At 45.2% G+C, this 19,150-nt stretch overlaps 1 protein-coding gene across 1 annotated transcript in view; it reads left to right on the top strand.

Moving 5' to 3' along the window:
* Window positions 1–2,264: 2,264 nt before the first annotated feature.
* Window positions 2,265–19,150, top strand: part of SPON2 (spondin 2) — a 40,229-nt gene continuing 23,343 nt past the window's right edge. The window contains exon 1 of the mRNA XM_068275590.1: window positions 2,265–2,353. The gene's annotated coding sequence lies outside the window, so the exon portion shown is untranslated. The remainder of the gene's footprint in view (window positions 2,354–19,150) is intronic.

The following is a 19,150-nucleotide window of genomic DNA, read 5'->3' as shown; positions in this document are numbered from 1 at the left end:
GGCTGCCAAGTTCTTCAGTGTTGTGGTTCTGCTATGAACTCCCCCCTCCAGGCCCCTCTATGCACACTGCCTGTGTGTTATTTAGGATTAGAGCAGCTTCTCTCTTCTCTCTTATCTTTTACAAGCTGGATAAATCGTCCTCTGAGCTGGCTGGGCTTTCACATAGTGAGGAATTACAGACAAGGGCAAAGCTGTTTGCAGGAAGAAAAGAGCAGCCTGAAACTTCCGTGCATGAGAACTGCAGGGGGAAAGAAACACACAAATGATCTCTTGAGATTCAAAAGGAAGGCTGTATACAGCCTGCTTGTGTATGGATGTATTTTCTATGTGTGGGCATACTGTACATCAACCTACTTCCTGTTTTGGTGGCCATTTTGTTTGTTTATAAACAAACTTTTTAAAACTGTTTTTAACCACTTTTAATGCGGCGGGGAGCAGCGAAATTGTGTCAGAGGGTAATAGGAGATGTCCCCTAATGCACTGGTATGTTTACTTTTGTGCGATTTTAACAATACAGATTCTCTTTAAAGGACCACTATTGTAAAATTCAAAATACATGTAAGCACATACAAATAAGAAGTACATTTCTTCCACAATAAGATGAGCCACAAGTGACTTTTCTCCTATCTTGCTGTCATGTACAGTAGGTAGTAGAAATCTGACAGAAAAGACAGGTTTCGATTAGCCTCATGGGAGATTCTCAGGGTTTTCGTTATTTTCAAAAGCATTTAGGGAATGGCAGTTGCTCCGTCCAACTGCTAAAAAAGTGTGCAGCAAGCAGGGAGGCTGGCCAGCATCTTTGTATAAATCCATTGCTAGGGGCATCTTTATAAAAAAATAAAGGCCATGCTGAGAATTCCCCATGAAAAGATGGACTAGATCAAAACCTGTCGGTTCTGTCAGATTTCTGCTACCTACTGTAAGTGACAGCAAGATGGGAGAAATGTAATTTATAGATCATTTTAATGTGGAAGAAATGTACTTCTTATTTGAATGTGTTTACATTAATCTTACATTTTACAATTTTTCATGATGTTGGTCCTTTAACTACTGAATGAAGTGACATAGTTTACATGGTTTTATGATTTATCACACAGCCCTTTGCTTTGCCTGCCACAGGTTACACAAATTTTGATGCACTAATAATTATTGTCCCCATGGCTCCCTTCTTAGCCCCTCCTCCTTTACCCCTTCTAAGACCCACCAAATGATTTTCCGAGAATGATTTTGCGCAAAAATGTGTTAAACAATGTTGAACGACGCACGACACCCATTGTTTGTTTTTCAATGACTGACATGTCCAATTGAGTCATTGAGGATCGATCCTCATTGACTTGCGCATGCTGGGCACGAACGTGTAAATTATTGTTTGCACAATTTTTCGTTACTACTGCTGCAAACAACAATAGCAGATGCGCCGGCCATAGGGATCGGGGAAACGATCAATCATTGGTAGCGATCCCCAATCCATCTGACCGCTTTTGGTTGAAGAGTGATGGCCCTTTCACACAGAGGTGGTGTGGTATTTTTACTGTACCTCACCGCCATGCAATGAAAGCCTATGGAGACGTTTATACGACATAACGGGCGTGAGATTTTAGTCACGTCCCCGATGCAGATCAAAAACTACGTTATTGCACGGCTTCTGCATCGACTTGCTTCGATCTGCATCGGTCCAGAAGTCATATGGCTTTTAAAACACTTCCCGACGTGACAGCAGGTCGCGCCTGCACGGAAGCGTATTTTTACAATGCGCTTCCGTGCACTTCCACATACCCTGTAGCAGGAAGTGACGGCAAGCGCGCATCACTTCCTGCTAGGCCCAATGCCAGATGGGGAATACCCAGTCGTTACGGTATATTTCCCAAAGGCCTTTTTTTAGCGGTGCAATGCGGTGCGGCGGAAACGCTGCCACCAGTTTATAATGTGAAACCGGCCTCATTCTTCATGTCAGCTCACGACCCATACAATTCTATGGGCCTGTCCCCGTAACTGCTTTGTATAAAAGTGAACCTCCGGACTAAAAATCTACTCGCAGAACTGAAAAGGCTTGGTGTTTCTTTAACAGTTTCACAGCATCAGAACTTTGTTTTTCTTACCAAAGCATCATTTGTAGCCGTATTTTTAGCTAAGCTCCACCCATCAAAGAAAACTTCCCGGGCTTTTTTCCCCTGATGCTGTGCAAACCATGATGGGATTTCCTATGTTGTTATTCATGTTGCCTAGCAACTGGGAAGGGTGATCAGCACACAGGACAGTTGGATCTGTGTCTCATGCTCCCTGTCACCTCCTTTCAACCAAAAAGATGGCTGCCCTCATGAAATCAAACATTTGCTTGCTCTTTTAAAACAGGGTGGGTAAGAGACTATATTACCTATCTATTTTAATTAACATAACTAATGTAACTTAACGACAGTAGTCGTTTAGGCTGAAGTTCCTCTTTAAAGTCTATGTCCAGTCTCCATTGCAGTCCACACTTATTATAACGTGTGCTTTATGCAACTGACCACTGTGAACCTAGCCTGAACCTTTTGACCGGTTTGGATGAACTGCTGGCGAATCGAACAGAGGGACACTGGGGAAATGCTAATTATAAGACGAAGTTTGTTTTGTCTCACTATTATTTTTGAGCTCCGGCTTAAAGAATTTTCCATTGCTGTTACTAGGAGTAAATAGACCGAGCTTGTATGAAGGTCATGCATGCAACAGCAATTTATATACCCCTGTGGTATTCACGGCATATCTATGAGAATGCCATTTATTATGATTCCTGCAAGCCTTTATTGAGGAGTGTATATATAGCTAGCGCTGAAGAGTGCTTGAGCAACAGGGAACCATTATGACACTTTTCTATAGAGGGATTACTATCAAAGCAAAGTCAAAGTCACGCAGAAACAGCAACCCATAATACAATAAAAGCATTGAAAGCAGAGTAGTAGTAGTAAAGGTGGCCATACACTTATAGATTTGCAGCAGATTCGACCATCAGATAGATTTTTGTCAGATGCCTGCCAGGTCAAATCTGACAGGAATCTATCTGATGTGTGCCACACACTAGGAACAGATTTCCAATAGATTTCAGAATGAAATCTGTTGGAAATCTATCTAAATGCATTATTGGACCATTAGGTCCAATGCAACTCTATGGGCCATGGATCTGCTCCCAGCAGCAGATCGACCTAGATCTTCCATCCTGTCAGATGGATCAAATCCATTGAAATCGATCGAAATCCACCACAAATCGATCAATAGATTTGAAAGAATCAATTTCTATAGATTCTATAGAATCGATCGATGGCTGAAATCGACCAGTGTATGGGCCCCTTAACAACGCTTGAAGCACAACTAAAGTCACAAGAAAGCAACCCAGAAGACAAAAAAAATCACAGCAATCATACGTTCAAAACCTTATGTTACCAATCTTGTGCAAATAATAACAAAACTAGCTAGGAGGCCCTCAAAAGTGTGTGTGTGTGTGTGTGTGCGTGTGTTAAAATTGGTCAGTGATTGGCCAATCAAAATTGAATGTGTGTGCCAGGCTTTACACTTGGCAGCCAATGAATAGGTCTCATTTGACCTCCAGAGCCTCCTACACACTTACAAGTACAGTTGTAACCCCCAAAAGAGGGTTACAGATTACTAAAGCATTACTAAGTGTGTGGCGCATTTAAGACTAAGTATCAGGCTGATGGAACCAAAACGGCGCATGAGAAGGGAAAGTAAGTGCTAGAAAAGTCGCATAACTAGTTGCTAAGCGACTGCAGTATGCAAAGTAGAGGAATTTGCTGGGACTTTCCAGAGCCCCGCACGGCCTGTCAGAGAGATACAGAGCAGGCGCAGGGGGCAGGGTAAGAGCCGGGACAAGGCCCCCCAGCACCCAAGGCTGAGACACCAAAGTGCGCCCCTCCATCCCTCCTACCCCAGCAATCACACACTGATTGCTATTAGACTAAGAGGTGCCCCAATGCCCCCAAAACCGTAATCTCTAGTTATCTGGCTTGCAGTCACTGCCATGTATCCCCTTTTCTTATTTCTCTCTGCTTCAAACACAATAAGGGAATGATAGCTTAGTGAGCTGTGTGTCCCCTCCTACACTGCGCCTGGAGGCTGGAGCCTCTCTCGCCTCTGCCTTGGCCCAGCCCTGGGCAGGGTCTAGAAGGGTGTAACCGTAGGGAACTAGTATGAGCTGGAGGAGAGTGGGAGAGAGCGTGGAGGAGAGAGGACTGGAGCAGGAGCAAGTGGTGCGGAGCAGGGTGGGAGCCCAGACCAGTGCAGAGAAAGGCCGTAGCAGTCGCCCGGAAGCTAGGGGGACCCAGCAGCCATACAGTAAGGACAGCGGAGGCCGGAGCCGGCAGACCCGGACTAACCCTGACCTAAAGACATTTGCAGTCAGATGAGTATAGGCCTGAGAGCTAAACCTAAGCCATAAAGTGTGTACAGTTAGTAGCCAGTGTCCAGCGTAAGCTTGTTGATGATAGCAACTCAGAACCTGGAGAGGCCCAAATTCTGTCCCTGAGTGGTATTGCTAAAAGACTGCTTATGTGAGAGCGCTGTACAGTCACAGAGATATTGGCTATCATTCATAAAGCATTCCCGCATGCGAAAATGACTTTACCGAGCACATAGCAAAATGTGTATTCATAAAGGCTGATTCCGCACGAAAAGCTGACATTCCCGAGCAGAGAGATAAGTTACCGCCTTGTGCGGTGATTATCTTAACAAATGTTACTAAATGTCAATTCATAAAGATTAGAGCAAGCAGTATGAGGACGGGGAATACCGCTCCCTTGGAAGTAGCGATAAGCATGCGGATTACAGCTAAGTCAATGGAGACAGACCTCCCAAGCAGCAGCAGTAAGAGCAGCGCACAGAGGGACTCAGGCAGCTTCTCCTGTTACGCCAGCCTACCGACAGCCTAGTTCGGGAAATCACCGCACTGCTATCGCAACTGTAAACATTTTTATGAATGAGCGCACAGAAGTCTAAAATACCGAATGCGGTGTTTTCCCGCATGGATTTACTTTACCGACCACACTTTTATGAATGATAGCCATTGTGCTGAGAATACAGTTGTTTATGCAGAAGAAAGCTGCTGATATAAAGAAAGACAAGTTGCTATTGATTATAAAAAGTCCAGGCCCTACTGTCACTGAGAGACATTCATAGCCACCATTAAGTACCCTGCTGAGCTGACACAGCCCCCGCTTGCCTATGGTCCTGTTACATAGAGACATTATTCCTGTCAAGTCCGATTCAAGTCAAAAGTTAAAGTTCATATGTTGATGTGTTCTGCATAATTACAAAGAGTCTGATATCTGTCAGTATTGCAAAGCTAAGTGGAAGAAGATGAGCTGCATTGCCTCTTGTGATATTAAAGTGTGCTACAGAGAAAGTGAACTGTCATCTGACCAAGATACAGTTAACCTACTTGGATTACAAGTTTTGCATTAACTCGAATTCAGAGCTGATTCAGCCTTAAAGTCAAAGTTCATTTAACGAGAGTTCTATTGTAGGAGGGTGGTGTTGATGGTATAGAGGGGTGCATCGGTCACTTTATATTTTATTTAATTTATCTTTATTTTTCTTTAACCCTTTTTGATTATTTGATTTATATTATATTTTGTTTGTTGTTTTGGGAAGCCCAATCCAGAGGGGAGTTATTAAGAGTAAAGTGTATTGAGTGCTAAAAATACAACCTAAAGAGTCTAAAAGATCTTGGAGCAAGGTAAATGTCCTGATTGGACCAACCAATGAAATGTCAACTATTCAGTACCATATTGCGAACTGTAACGCGTTTCCCCCAAGGTTTTGCTGAGCAATATAACTTGGATTTGGTTGCAAGGGACTGAGAACTGATTAGGTATTGGACTGAATTGCTCAGTAGACCAGCCCTTTCCCCAGCCCACGCCCAACATCGGTACTGTGATCTGTATATGCTGTAAAGTGGTTGATTGTTGTATAAGAAGACCTATTCTAGCTCACTATAATTTGTATGTAACTAACCGTTTCTTTGCGCAGGTTTTACCGGTGCACCGGCTGTGAAGACTAAATATAGTGTTTTATTAACCTTTGATGTGCAAAGGAGGTGTGTTTTGACATTGAAGTGTTTTGGGTTGATTACAACTACCGTGACCACTGTTCGGTTGCAAATAAATCTTTGATAATCTCATCTGAGTCAGTGTCTGGTGGATTCCATTCAGCCAGAGCCTGGTACTTACGGTTCATACGAGTTACACTGTTGCCTACCCAGGATCAGGCCTCATTCCCTCGATTCACAGTTTGGGGCTGGCAGAGGGGTTGCAACCTCCCAAAATGTTAAGGTGTAGTCTTAACTTTAAATGACTGTGACCAAGCGAAATGAACGGAAGCATTTTCTGTAAAAATTTTAATATGGCTATAGTTCAGCGTTTACATGTCCCCCAGCATGTCCTGCTAAAAAAAAAATCTAACCAGCCAGTAGAATGTCCCACAAATAAAAACAAGGCAGCCTAATTACAAAATTAAGCATTTTTCGAAATAACATAATTAGGCAGCATGCATGTCCCAGTAATAGCCAGATCCAATGATGGACCCATGTAACTGATAGTACTTTGACATACCCGCTAAAAAGATGGCCTTCCCTTCTTCCCCTTCAGCTATGCCCCCCCCCTCTTACCCATCATGGGGGACCCCCTCCACAGAGCCCCCAGTAGTAGACAGCACCTCCGTGACAGACCTGTATAACAGACAGGACCACCAATAACAGACAGCCCTCTAATTATAATGTTCCCATCTCCCTGATTTGCTCTGCTCCCTGCCTCCTCATCACATGACAATAAAGAGCAGAGCTGACACAAGGGCGTACGCATTATTCGTCCGCCCGGTCAGTTGTCGAGTGCAGGGTCAGCTGAATGCCGGCTCACCCTGCTGCTGCTTAAATTCCAGGCAGCGTTAAATACTATTCGAAAGCAACTCAGAAGGTGAAGAAATTTGGGATCCAGCGATTGCTGTGACCTGAATTACACTTTAAAGGCCGCTGCATGGTTGTAGAGGTAGTATCCTTACGTCTATGGCGGCACCCAGATCAGGCACAGCATGGCAGCGCCAAAATGACCTGCTTTGGACACAGGGCCCCAGCCAGCTACCGTGATCTCTAGGGGAGAGTGAAGGAATATACTGTATATGGGGAATACCATGCTGCAGAGCAGAGCAGTGGCCTAAGTTCTTTAAAATAAGAGGCGCCCTTGACACCTGCCATACATGCACCCTTGTAGACAAGTATGTAGCAGATGAGGCTGCCAAACAGGAGAGAGAGAGACAAATACTAGGTAACCTTAACCTATCTGCGTTTACGGAGAACTTCAGGATGTCTGAAATTTGGTACTTACATATGAGTCTCTGCATTTTATCATATCATTCCATTTCTGGTTTAGCTTTATTTCTTTGATGTTTGCTCAACTGGGATGTGCCTGTAGATTATATATTGTTTCTTTGTGTGCTTTAGTAAAACAGGACTTTTCCAGTCATCTGGTTTGACATTTGCGTGGTGACTTTATTATAGCTTCTTATTGAAGTGGTACCAGCATGTCTCTAGACAGTTCTGTTTCCTGTCTGGCCTTAATAGCTCCTGGATTTTCCGCTCTGGATGTTGCAAATGATGGCCTTTTCTACATCTTTCCGAGTCTACACCCGTTTCCTCGCTGTGCTTGTCCTTTTCAACTTTGAAAGTTTATGTTAAGAGGACATACAGAGCATTGAAGAGATCTAAGAAATTAGATATGAACGGCAAGGTGGCTTGGTGCTTTGCTCTTCTACTGTCCGAGACAGTAGGCCTGAGTATGGCTCCAACCAAGGATACAGTCATGGACACTGTATGTTCTCCTATATCTATGTAGGGTTTTTAGGTGCTCATATTTACTCCTAAAACCCTCACAAGTTACATGGCCTCTATTTTATGTATTGTTAACAAGGGAATACATTTAATTTCATTAATCTTTTGTGAAAATGACCCAAAATTGGTGTCTGAATGATTTTTACAACTGGAAATCCATGCTACAACTGAAAATCGATGCTACAACCGGGGCCGGCCCGCCCATGAGGCGGGGTGAAACTTTTGCCTCAGGCGGCACTTCTGGGGGGGCGGCACCTGCCCGTCCGTGTGTGTGGGGGGCCGCCCGAGCTGGAGGGGCCAGCGGGCAGGAAGGGGGTATTGGGCCTAGCGGCGGGGAGGGGGGGTCGGACCCCCCCTCCCTCGCCTGGGTCCCCCGTCCTCTGCTCCCCTCCAGCTTTAACAAGGTCCGTGCTGGCTGCAGCTATTTGTAAGAGGCAACGGGCGGGGATTACTCACCTCTTCCTCGTTCCAGGCCAGCGTGCGCTCCACTGACGTCACTTCCTGCGGCGTAGCAGGAAGTGACGTCAGTGGAGCGCACGCTGGCCTGGAACGAGGAAGAGGTGAGTAATCCCCGCCCGTTGCCTCTTACAAATAGCTGCAGCCAGCACGGACCTTGTTAAAGCTGGAGGGGAGCGGAGGACGGGGGACCCAGGCGAGGGAGGGGGGGGGGTCCGACCCCCCTCCCCGCCGCTAGGCCCAATACCCCCTTCCTGCCCGCTGTCCCCTCCAGCTCGGGCGGCCCCCCACACACACGGCTTGTGTTGGGCGGCGGCGATTTCTTTGAAAATTGCCTCAGGCGGCAAAAAGTCTAGGGCCGGGCCTGGCTACAACTGAAAATCTTTGCTAAACAATTCATGTATACGCGGTATGACAGCCATAGAGGCCGATTTTTTGTTGTCTTATCTGCACCGGAAGCTTGCCCCTTTGCTAGTAATAATATAATTCATACTCATGACAGAATGTACATTCCCAGCTCTAATTTCCCAATAGTAACCCATGTTTGTCTTAACAGCATTATTTGGTCAAAATTACTGGACAGTCAGTCAGTGCTGGATATACCTAATCCTGTCACTGGTGGGGATTCCAGATTTTATTAATTCTGCAATTCCAGATTCTGTCACTGTTACTGGTGGGGAGTGTGGATCCTGTGTCTGGTGGGGAGTGTGGATCCTGTGTCTGGTGGGGAGTGTGGATCCTGTGTCTGGTGGGGAGTGTGGATCCTGTCTCTGGTGGGGAGTGTGGATTCTGTCACTGGTGGGAAGTATGGATTCCGTCACTGGTGGGGAGTGTGGATACCATCACTGGTGGGGAGTGGGGATCCTGTCACTGGTGGGAAGTGTAGATCCTATCACAAGTGGGGGTTGTGGATCCTATCACTGGTGGTGAGTGTGGATACCATCACTGGTAGGGATTGTGGATCCCGTCACTGGTAGGGAGTGTGGATCCCGTTACTGGTAGGGAGTGTGGATCCCGTCACTGGTAGGGAGTGTGGATCCCGTCACTGGTAGGGAGTGTGGATCCTGTCACTGGTAGGGAGTGTGGATCCTGTCACTGGTAGGGAGTGTGGATCCCATCACTGGTGGGGAGTGTGGATCCAGTCACTGGTAGGGAGTGTGGATCCAGTCACTGGTAGGGAGTGTGGATCCTGTCTCTGGTAGGAAGTGTGGATCCTGTCTCTGGTGGGGAGTGTGGATCCTGTCTATGGTGGTTAGTGTGGATCCTGTCTATGGTGGGGAGTGTGGATCCTGTCTATGGTGGAGAGCGGATCCTATCACTGGTGGGGAGTGTGAATCCTGTCACTGGTGGGGAGTGTAGATCCTGTCACTGGTGAGGAGTGTAGATCCTGTCACTGGTGGGGAGTGTGGACCTGTCACTGGTGGGGAGTGTGGATCCTGTCACTGGTGGGAAGTGTGGATCCTGTCACTGGTGGGGAGTGTGGATCCTGTCACTGGTGGGGAGTGTGGATTCCATCACTGGTGGGGAGTGTGGATCCTGTCACTGGTGGGGAGTGTGGATTCCGTCACTGGTGGGGAGTGTGGATCCTGTCATTGGTGGGGAGTGTGGATACCGTCACAGGTGGGGAGTGTGAATCCCGTCACTGGTGGAGAGTGTGGATCCTGTCACTGGTGGGGAGTGTGGATACCGTCACTGGTGGGGAGTGTAGATCCTGTCACTGGTAGGGAGTGTGGACCTGTCACTGGTAGGGAGTGTGGCTCGTGTCACAAGTGGGGAGTGTGGCTCCTGTAATAAGTGGGAAATACAATTCCTGTCACTAATGGGTAATTATGATCTTGTCACTGGTACGGATGTCCAATTCTGAAATGTTCTACATTTCTGGTCTGCTGGTAAGACTGAAGTGACCCTGAAAGGGATGAGGCCATAATGCTTTGAAGTTCAGCTTGCTCAATCAATCTTCAAATAACTGATTGGCAAAGAGTATATCAGGCACCTATACCAATGCATGCTAGTCACAGTTACACAGCGATGTTAGGGCACTTGTCAGTTCTCCTCTCTATAGCTGCCATTAGCTGTTCTGGCATGCAGGAGATGTTGCAGAATAGAGGCGGAAGCCAGCACAACATCCCATAATCCCAGTGACCCCTGTGAGGACAGGAAGATAGTTCTGTTCCAGAGCACAAGCAGCAGATGTTGCCTGGCACAGAACTGACCCTGCATATTACTGCTGAATACAACAGGAGACATCTTGAGTAAGGAAGAAGAAACGGATGTTGTCACCAATGGCTTAAAGAGAACCCGAGGTGGGTTTGAAGAATATTATCTGCATACAGAGGCTGGATCTGCCTATACAGCCAAGCCTCTGTTGCTATCCCAAACCCCCCTAAGGTCCCCCTGCACTCTGCAATCCCTCATAAATCACAGCCACGCTGCTGACAAACAGCTTGTCAGAGCTGGCTGTGTTTATCTCTATAGTGTCAGTCTGATGCTCTCCCCGCCTCCTGCAGAACTCCAGTCCCCGCCTGCATCCCTTCCCTCCCTGCTGATTGGAGGGACGGGACGGGGGCAGGGAAAGGAGCTATGCAAGAGGCGGGGGAGCAGCTGAGACTGACACTACAGATGTAAACACAGCCTCACAGCATGGCTGTGATTTATGAGGGATTGCAGAGTGCAGGGGGACCTTAGTGGGGTTTGGGATAGCAACAGAGGCTGGACTGTATAGGCAGATCCAGCCTCTGTATGCAGATAACATTCTTTAAACACACCTCGGGTTCTCTTTAAAGTGAACCCGAGGTAAGAGTGACATAGAGGCTACCATATTGATTTCCATTTAAACAAAACTAGTTGCCTGGCAGCCCTGCTGATCAATTTGGCTGCAGTAGTGTCTGAAATACACCAGAAAAAAAGCATGCAGATAATCTTGTCAGATGTGACAATACTGTTAGAAACACCTGATCTGCTGCATGCTTGTTCAGGACCTATGGCTACAAGTATTAAGAAGCTGGGGATCAACAGGACAGCCAGGCAACTGGTTTTGCTTGTAATAATCACTTCTATATATGCTTTGAATAGCGGTTAGGGCCTGAGCCCACTAACGCAGTCAGGTCTGGATTTACCTCCCAGGAGCCTATAGGCACAGCTGCCCTGGCACCTTAGATTATGCCCTCCATGAAACTACAAACCCCAACCTAACTGCACCGCACAAGTGTGCTGACTGTCCCAGCTGTCACTTCTCTCTTACTTCCCTTGCCCGACACAGGTAGCTATAGGTGTCCCTTAGCAATAAGTAGCTAAAGGTGCACCCAAGTATTAAGTAGCTAGAGGTGCCCCTGACTGAAGGGAGATTTTGTCAGTGGAATGCAGAGAGCAGGATGAGTAACCTCTCATTTACACTGTCATCAGGACTCTGCATAGGGAAGGAGGGAGGGAGGTGCTTGGGGAGGGGAGCTGCCTTTCCATCATCAGGCGCCTGTAGGCTCGTGCCTACAGTGCCTAACAGGAAACCGGCCCTGTACACAGTTGTGCACAGTTTTACGCAGTTGTGTCCGCTTTTCAGCATCTGCAACATTAATGTGTTGCTGAAAAGCGGACACAACTGCGTTAGTGGGTTCAGGTCCTTATTGTTAGGTATATAGTGCTTGGGTGCCCAATGTAAAACTTGCACCGGGGCCCATAGCTCCTTAGCTACACCACTGATATCTACCATAAAGATATTAACCTCGTCTCAACCCAATTCATTATTACATGTGCAGAAACACTGTAGGAAGTACTTTGGTGAAAAAGGATAAACAAATGTATTGCACGTTTAATTAAAAAGCCCCAAAACATACATATCAATGATAGCATTGTAAAACATAACACCTCCAACCTCCCATAAACACAGCTGACAGAATTCGGAACACGTGATCACTCAGAAACCAACTCTGTAGGAAGTGCACTTCCGAGTTACTGATGAGTGAAGACATTGTTGCAATGGTTCTCTTTGGGCCCATTTTGTAGTGATGGGAGTGATCCAATCCAGCCAAATAACATCCATCATCATGATGGTGAATCTCAGCAGCAGGGGTGGAGCAATAGCCATAGCAGCCATATCAGCTGCTATGGGGCCCTGGAGCATAGGGGGCCCAGAGGGTACTTAATGTATTCACCATTAACTTTCATGTGTTTCTCCACCCTCTGACTTTGTCTCAGGGCCCATGAACTATGAGCAGTGTTGATTGCACGCAGGCCCGGCCCTAGACTTTTTGCCGCCTGAGGCAATTTTCAAAGAAATCGCCGCCGCCCCCCGCCCCCCCACAAGCCGTGTGTGTGGGGGGCCGCCCGAGCTGGAGGGGACAGCGGGCAGGAAGGGGGTATTGGGCCTAGCGGCGGGGAGGGGGGTCGGACCCCCCCCCCCTCCCTCGCCTGGGTCCCCCGTCCTCCGCTCCCCTCCAGCTTTAACAAGGTCCGTGCTGGCTGCAGCTATTTGTAAGAGGCAACGGGCGGGGATTACTCACCTCTCACACACACGGACGGGCAGGTGCCGCCCCCCCAGAAGTGCCGCCTGAGGCAAAAGTTTCACCCCGCCTCATGGGCGGGCCGGCTCTGATTGCATGAGAATGTAAATTACCCAATTTACTCATATTCATAGGGTAGGGACAGGTGGCATTGCTTAAAAGTGCCTACATCTGAGGGCCCCAGGAAAGTTTTGCTATGGGGCCCCATGATCTCTAGCTACGCCAGCAGCACTACCCCCCGTAGGCTTCGCCAGCCAGGCTCTCAACAGCCATGAGTTGGCATGCACCACATTTCAAGTACGGATATCCATGCTAAACCCCTCCAGCACACTTGTTCTTAATTACTTCCCAACTTTTTGAGATAAGAAAGAGAGACAATTAAGCCACACCCCTGGTCCAGCCCCCGGCACACCCCTAGTCACGCATACCATAAAGATTTCAAGAGACAAATAAGTTGTTTTAGAATTCAAAATACACTTGTCCTTTCTATCCTGGTTCATTTTCCTTTATGGTAGCATCTAAAAATAAGAAATATATCAATGTAAAGGATGGGAATAACGTTTAGAGTCACATTTTTTTGTAGAAAAATACATATATTTACATAGAGCTGTACATCAGTCCTGAAAGAGGGACAAATGAGGAGGAACGATTTGGTTCCTAAAGAGAGACTCCAGAAGAGAGGGAGCTATGTCTAAACACGTATGTTGGCAACAGCAGTGTGGCAACTTGCATGACCTCAACGACCAACGATGATGACAACAACCCAGTGCCACATTCCTCCGTGGCCAGCCGAGCAATATCAGGGCGCACAGCTACTAATGTGGCAGAGTCCTCAGCATGGCTTAGCATGGTCCACGACCTATAGACCCCGCAATGCAAGGATCAAGGTCGGAAATACCAATTTCCGATTCCACAGAAAATCCGACTTCAACCAACGCCGATAAGCAATTTCTCAGAGTTCAAATTTCTGATTTCCGAGGAATCTTTTTCTTTTGGTGGTGGGTGGGGGGTCATTTTTTTGCATTCTCTGACTGGCCAAACACTTCAGCGTTGACCCTGCATTCTCTGATTGGTCCAATGCTTCCGAGTTCTGTGATTGGGCTAAAATCACTGAGTTGCTGTAATGTGGTGCTTCTGCAGAAATCCGATTTCTGTTTTCCGATTTCTATATTCCGTTTGGAAATTAAGATTTTTGATCAGAAATGCTCTGCACCTTACATCTGACCATAATTCAGATCCCTGAGGTAGGAAGGTGATGGGGATTTATAAAACTGAGCATCAGTCCCCGTCTTGGAGACTATATTGCTCTAAAGGCAGACAAGTGCACAGAGGGGCATGATGGGAAGCCCCGCAGTGAGTGTTTGCAGAGACCTGCGGTTTAAGGAAAACAGAACCATATGTGTCTCCAGACTGTGCACCAGATTTCACTTGTAAACAGACCAATATTTTATGCTAATGAAAAAAAAGCTAACATATTTGATACAGCAAGAAAATAATAATAATACAAAAATTTAAATCTTATATAAAGAAAGCAACTTTCATGTTATGTTCAGTACTCCATACATACAGTACAATGGCTGCATAATTACAGAATAACTTGCCAAACAGTAATTGGGTGCTTCTTTAGAGTAGAGAGGGGTAAAAGGGGTCTACTATGACAAGGGGTACAAAGTACAGTCATTTGTAACTAAGCCTAATTTTACTGGTGAAAAGCTATAAAGCGTAAATGGTCATTTGTTAAACATGCTTATATATATATATATATATATATATATATATATATATATATATATATATATATATATATATATATATATACACACACAGTGGGTTGCAAAAGTATTCGGCCCCCTTAAAGTTTTCCACATTTTGTCACATTACTGCTACAAACATAAATCAATTTTATTGGAATTCCACGTGAAAGACCAATACAAAGTGGTGTACACGTGAGAAGTGGAACGAAAATAATTCATGATTCCAAACATTTTTTACAGATAAATAACTGCAAAGTGGGGTGTGCATAATTATTCAGCCCCCTTTGGTCTGAGTGCAGTCAGTTGCCCATAGACATTGCCTGATGAGTGCTAATGACTAAATAGAGTACAACTGTGTGTAATCTAATGTCAGTACAAATACAGCTGCTCTGTGAGGGCCTCAGAGGTTGTCTAAGAGAATATTGGGAGCAACAACACCATGAAGTCCAAAGAACACACCAGACAGGTCAGGGATCAAGTTATTGAGAAATTTAAAGCAGGCTGAGACTACAAAAAGATTACCAAAGCCTAGAACATCCCACGGAGCACTGTTAAAGCGATCATTCAGAAATGGAAGGAGTATGGCACAACTGTAAACCTACCAAGACAAGGCCATCCACCTAAACTCACAGGCCGAACAAGGAGAGCGCTGATCAGAAATGCAGTCAAGAGGCCCATGGTGACTCTGGACGAGCTGCAGAGATCTACAGCTCAGGTGGGAGACTCTGTCCATAGGACAACTATTAGTCATGCACTGTACAAAGTTGGCCTTTCTGGAAGAGTGGCAAGAAGAAAGCCATTGTTAACAGAAAGCATAAGAAGTCCCGTTTGCAGTTTGCCACAAGCCATGTGAGGGACACAGCAAACATGTGGAAGAAGGTGCTCTGGTCAGATGAGACCAAAATGGAACTTTTTGGCCAAAATGCAAAACACTATGTGTGGCAGAAAACTAACACTGCACATCACTCTGAACACACCATCCCCACTGTCAAATATGGTGGTGGCAGCATCATGCTCGGGGGGTGCATCTCTTCAGCAGGGACAGGGAAGCTGGTCAGAGTTGATGGGAAGATGGATGGAGCCAAAAGCAGGGCAAACTTGGAAGAAAACCTTTTGGAGACTGCAAAAGACTTGAGACTGGGGTGGAAGTTCACCTTCCAGCAGGACAATGACCCTAAACATAAAGCCAGGGCAACAATGGAATGGTTTAAAACAAAACATATCTATGTGTTAGAATGGCCCAGTCAAAGTCCAGATCTAAATCCAATCGAGAATCTGTGGTAAGATCTGAAAACTGCTGTTCACAAACACTGTCCATCTAATCTGACTGAGCTGAGAGCTGTTTTGCAAAGAAGAATAGGCAAGGATTTCAGTCTCTAGATGTGCAAAGCTGGTAGAGACATACCCTAAAAGACTGGCAGCTGTAATTGCAGCAAAAGGTGGTTCTACAAAATATTGACTCAGGGGGCCGAATAATTATGCACATCCCACTTTGCAGTTATTTATTTGTAAAAAATGTTTGGAATCCTGTATGATTTTCGTTCCACTTTGTGTTGGTCTTGTGTACACCACTTTGTGTTGGTCTTTTATGTGGAATTCCAATAAAATTGATTCATGTTTGTGGCAGTAATGTGACAAAATGTGGAAAACTTCAAGGGGGCCGAATACTTTTGCAAGCCACTGAATATATATATATATATATATATATATATGCTCACCTAAAGGATTATTAGGAACACCTGTTCAATTTCTCATTAATGCAATTATCTAATCAACCAATCACATGGCAGTTGCTTCAATGCATTTAGGGGTGTGGTCCTGGTCAAGAAAATCTCCTGAACTCCAAACTGAATGTCAGAATGGGAAAGAAAGGTGATTTAAGCAATTTTGAGCGTGGCATGGTTGTTGGTGCCAGAGGGGTAGGTCTGAGTATTTCATAATCTGCTCAGTTACTGGGATTTTCATTCACAATCACAACCATTTCTAGGTACTTTTTTTTACAAAGTATGGTGTGAAAAGGGAAAAACATCCAATATGCAGCAGTCCTACGGGTGAAAATGCCTTGTTGATGGTAGAGGTCAGAGGAGAATGGGCCGACTGATTCAAGCTGATAGAAGAGCAACGTTGACTGAAATAACCACTCGTTACAAACGAGGTTTGCAGCAAAGCATTTGTGAAGCCACAACATGCACAATCTTGAGGCCATTTACTGTACATCTCACTGGCCCAAACTCACTGAACCCATATAACAAACCCTTCCAATAACGGTTATAATGTCCTGGAAGTCCAATCACAGTTGCCTCAATTGACACAGCAGTGCCCATATCCATTCCTTTTTTAAAGGACCACTATCGTGAAAAAAAGTAGGCAGTTAAAATCTAACAGAACCGTTTTGGGTCAGTCCATCTCTTAATGGGGGATTCTCAGGGTTTTTTACAGCATTTGCTGAACAGCAATTGCAAAGTCTGACAGAATAGTGTGCAAGAGAGTAGGGAGGCTGGCTGGTATATTACTATTTTGGCAATTAAACTGCTGTTCAGTAAATTCTGTTGAAAACAAAGAAAACCCTGAGAATCCCCCATGAGGAGACGGACTGTCCCAAAACCTGTCGCTTCTGTCAGATTTTAACTGCCTACTTTTTTCGCAATAGTGTAGTGGTCCTTTAATGGAACTAACAGTTGGCTGTAAGGATCCCATAAAGTACAGTGTGCCGAGACTAGCTCTGTTGTGCCCCCTCCTACAGTTGTTACTCCAGGCATCTGCCTGGTTTGTCTATGCCTAAAAACAGCCCTGATGAGGTTGCTTGATATTGTGAAATAGGTTCTATTGAAGCGGCTGATGACTTAGGATGGTGTTTCTCAACATAATTATAGCATAATTATAGTTTGCCATTATCCTGCCTTACATCATCTCAAGTACCTCTGCCATGTGTAAATGTGTTAGTTATGCGCTATCATTGTGCAGAATTGATGAAAAATTAAAAAAAAAATGATTTATACCTGGAGCTTCTTCCAGCCTTCTGTAGTCCGTCAGCTCCCTTGGTGTCCATCTGGTCCCCTCCATTGTCAAGTTGTCAGATAGGGTAGTTGCTGACTACTGGGCATGCGCTGCCCTAGCTGCATGCCTCCTCCATCATGCTCTTGTGGCCAGGAGTGTTCTTCTGTGCTTGCACAGTTAATTACCCACTTGAGGACCACAGTCTTTTCGCCCCTTAAAGAGACTCTGTAACAAATTGTTTATCTTTATTTCTTCTATGCTATAAGTTCCTATGCCTTTTCTAATGTGGTCTGGCTTACTGCAGCTTTTCCTAATTGCACAGTAGCTGTGTTATCTCTGTTATATGATCTAATCTTCTCTCTATAGTCGGCACAGTCAGGCTGAGGCAGTCAGACTGGAATGTGCAGGGCTGCTTGTGATTAGCTAGAAGCTGTACACACCCCCTGCAGGCTCTGTGTGACTAACACACTCTGCTTAGCTGAGCCTATTAGAAGCTGGTTAGTTTGTTTGTAAACACTGCCTAAAACTGGCAATTACAAGCCAGGTTTGCAGCAGAGAATGGCAGAAACAGCACAGAGGGGACCAGGAGCACATAATGAATAGAATGGTATGCTTTTTATTGTAAGAATTTCAGAGTACAGATTCTCTTTAAGGACCAGAGCCTTTTTTTCCATTCAGACCACTGCAGCTTTCACGGTTTATTGCTCGGTCATACAACCTACCACCTAAATGAATTTTACCTCCTTTTCTTGTCACTAATACAGCTTTCTTTTGATGCTATTTGATTGCTCCTGCAAGTTTTACTTTTTATTATATTCATCAAAAAAGACATGAATTTTGGCAAAAAAATGATTTTTTTAACTTTCTGTGCTAACATTTTTCAAATAAAGTAAAATTTCTGTATACATGCAGCGCGAAAAATGTGGACAAACATGTTTTTGATAAAAAAAAAACCCATTCAGTGTATATTTATTGGTTTGGGTAAAAGTTATAGCGTTTACAAACTATGGTGCCAAAAGTGAATTTTCCCATTTTCAAGCATCTCTGACTTTTCTGCGCACCTGTCAGGTTTCATGAGGGGCTAAAATTCCAGGATAGTACAAATACCCCCCAAATGACCCCATTTTGGAAAGAAGACATCCCAAAGTATTCAGTGAGAGGCATGGTGAGTTCATAGAAGATTTTATTTTTTGTCACAAGTTAGCGGAAAATGACACTTTCTGACAAAAAAAAGAAAAAAAAAAAGTTTCCATTTCTTCTAACTTGCAACAAAAAAAAATGAAATCTGCCACGGACTCACTATGCTCCTCTCTGAATACCTTGAAGTGTCTACTTTCCAAAATGGGGTCATTTGTGGGGTGTGTTTACTGTCCTGGCATTTTGGGGGGTGCCTAATTGTAAGCACCCCTGTAAAGCCTAAAGATGCTCATTGGACTTTTGGCCCCTTAGCGCAGTTAGGCTGCAAAAAAGTGCCACACATGTGGTATTGCCGTACTCAGGAGAAGTAGTATAATGTGTTTTGGGGTGTATTTTTACACATACCCATGCTGGGTGGTAGAAATATCTCCATAAATGAC

The sequence above is a fragment of the Hyperolius riggenbachi genome, chromosome 1 (genome assembly GCF_040937935.1).
Source record: "Hyperolius riggenbachi isolate aHypRig1 chromosome 1, aHypRig1.pri, whole genome shotgun sequence".
Classification (NCBI taxonomy): Eukaryota; Metazoa; Chordata; class Amphibia; order Anura; family Hyperoliidae; genus Hyperolius; species Hyperolius riggenbachi.
Note: the sequence above shows the minus strand (reverse complement) of the source record. Positions and strands in the feature narration are given on the sequence as shown.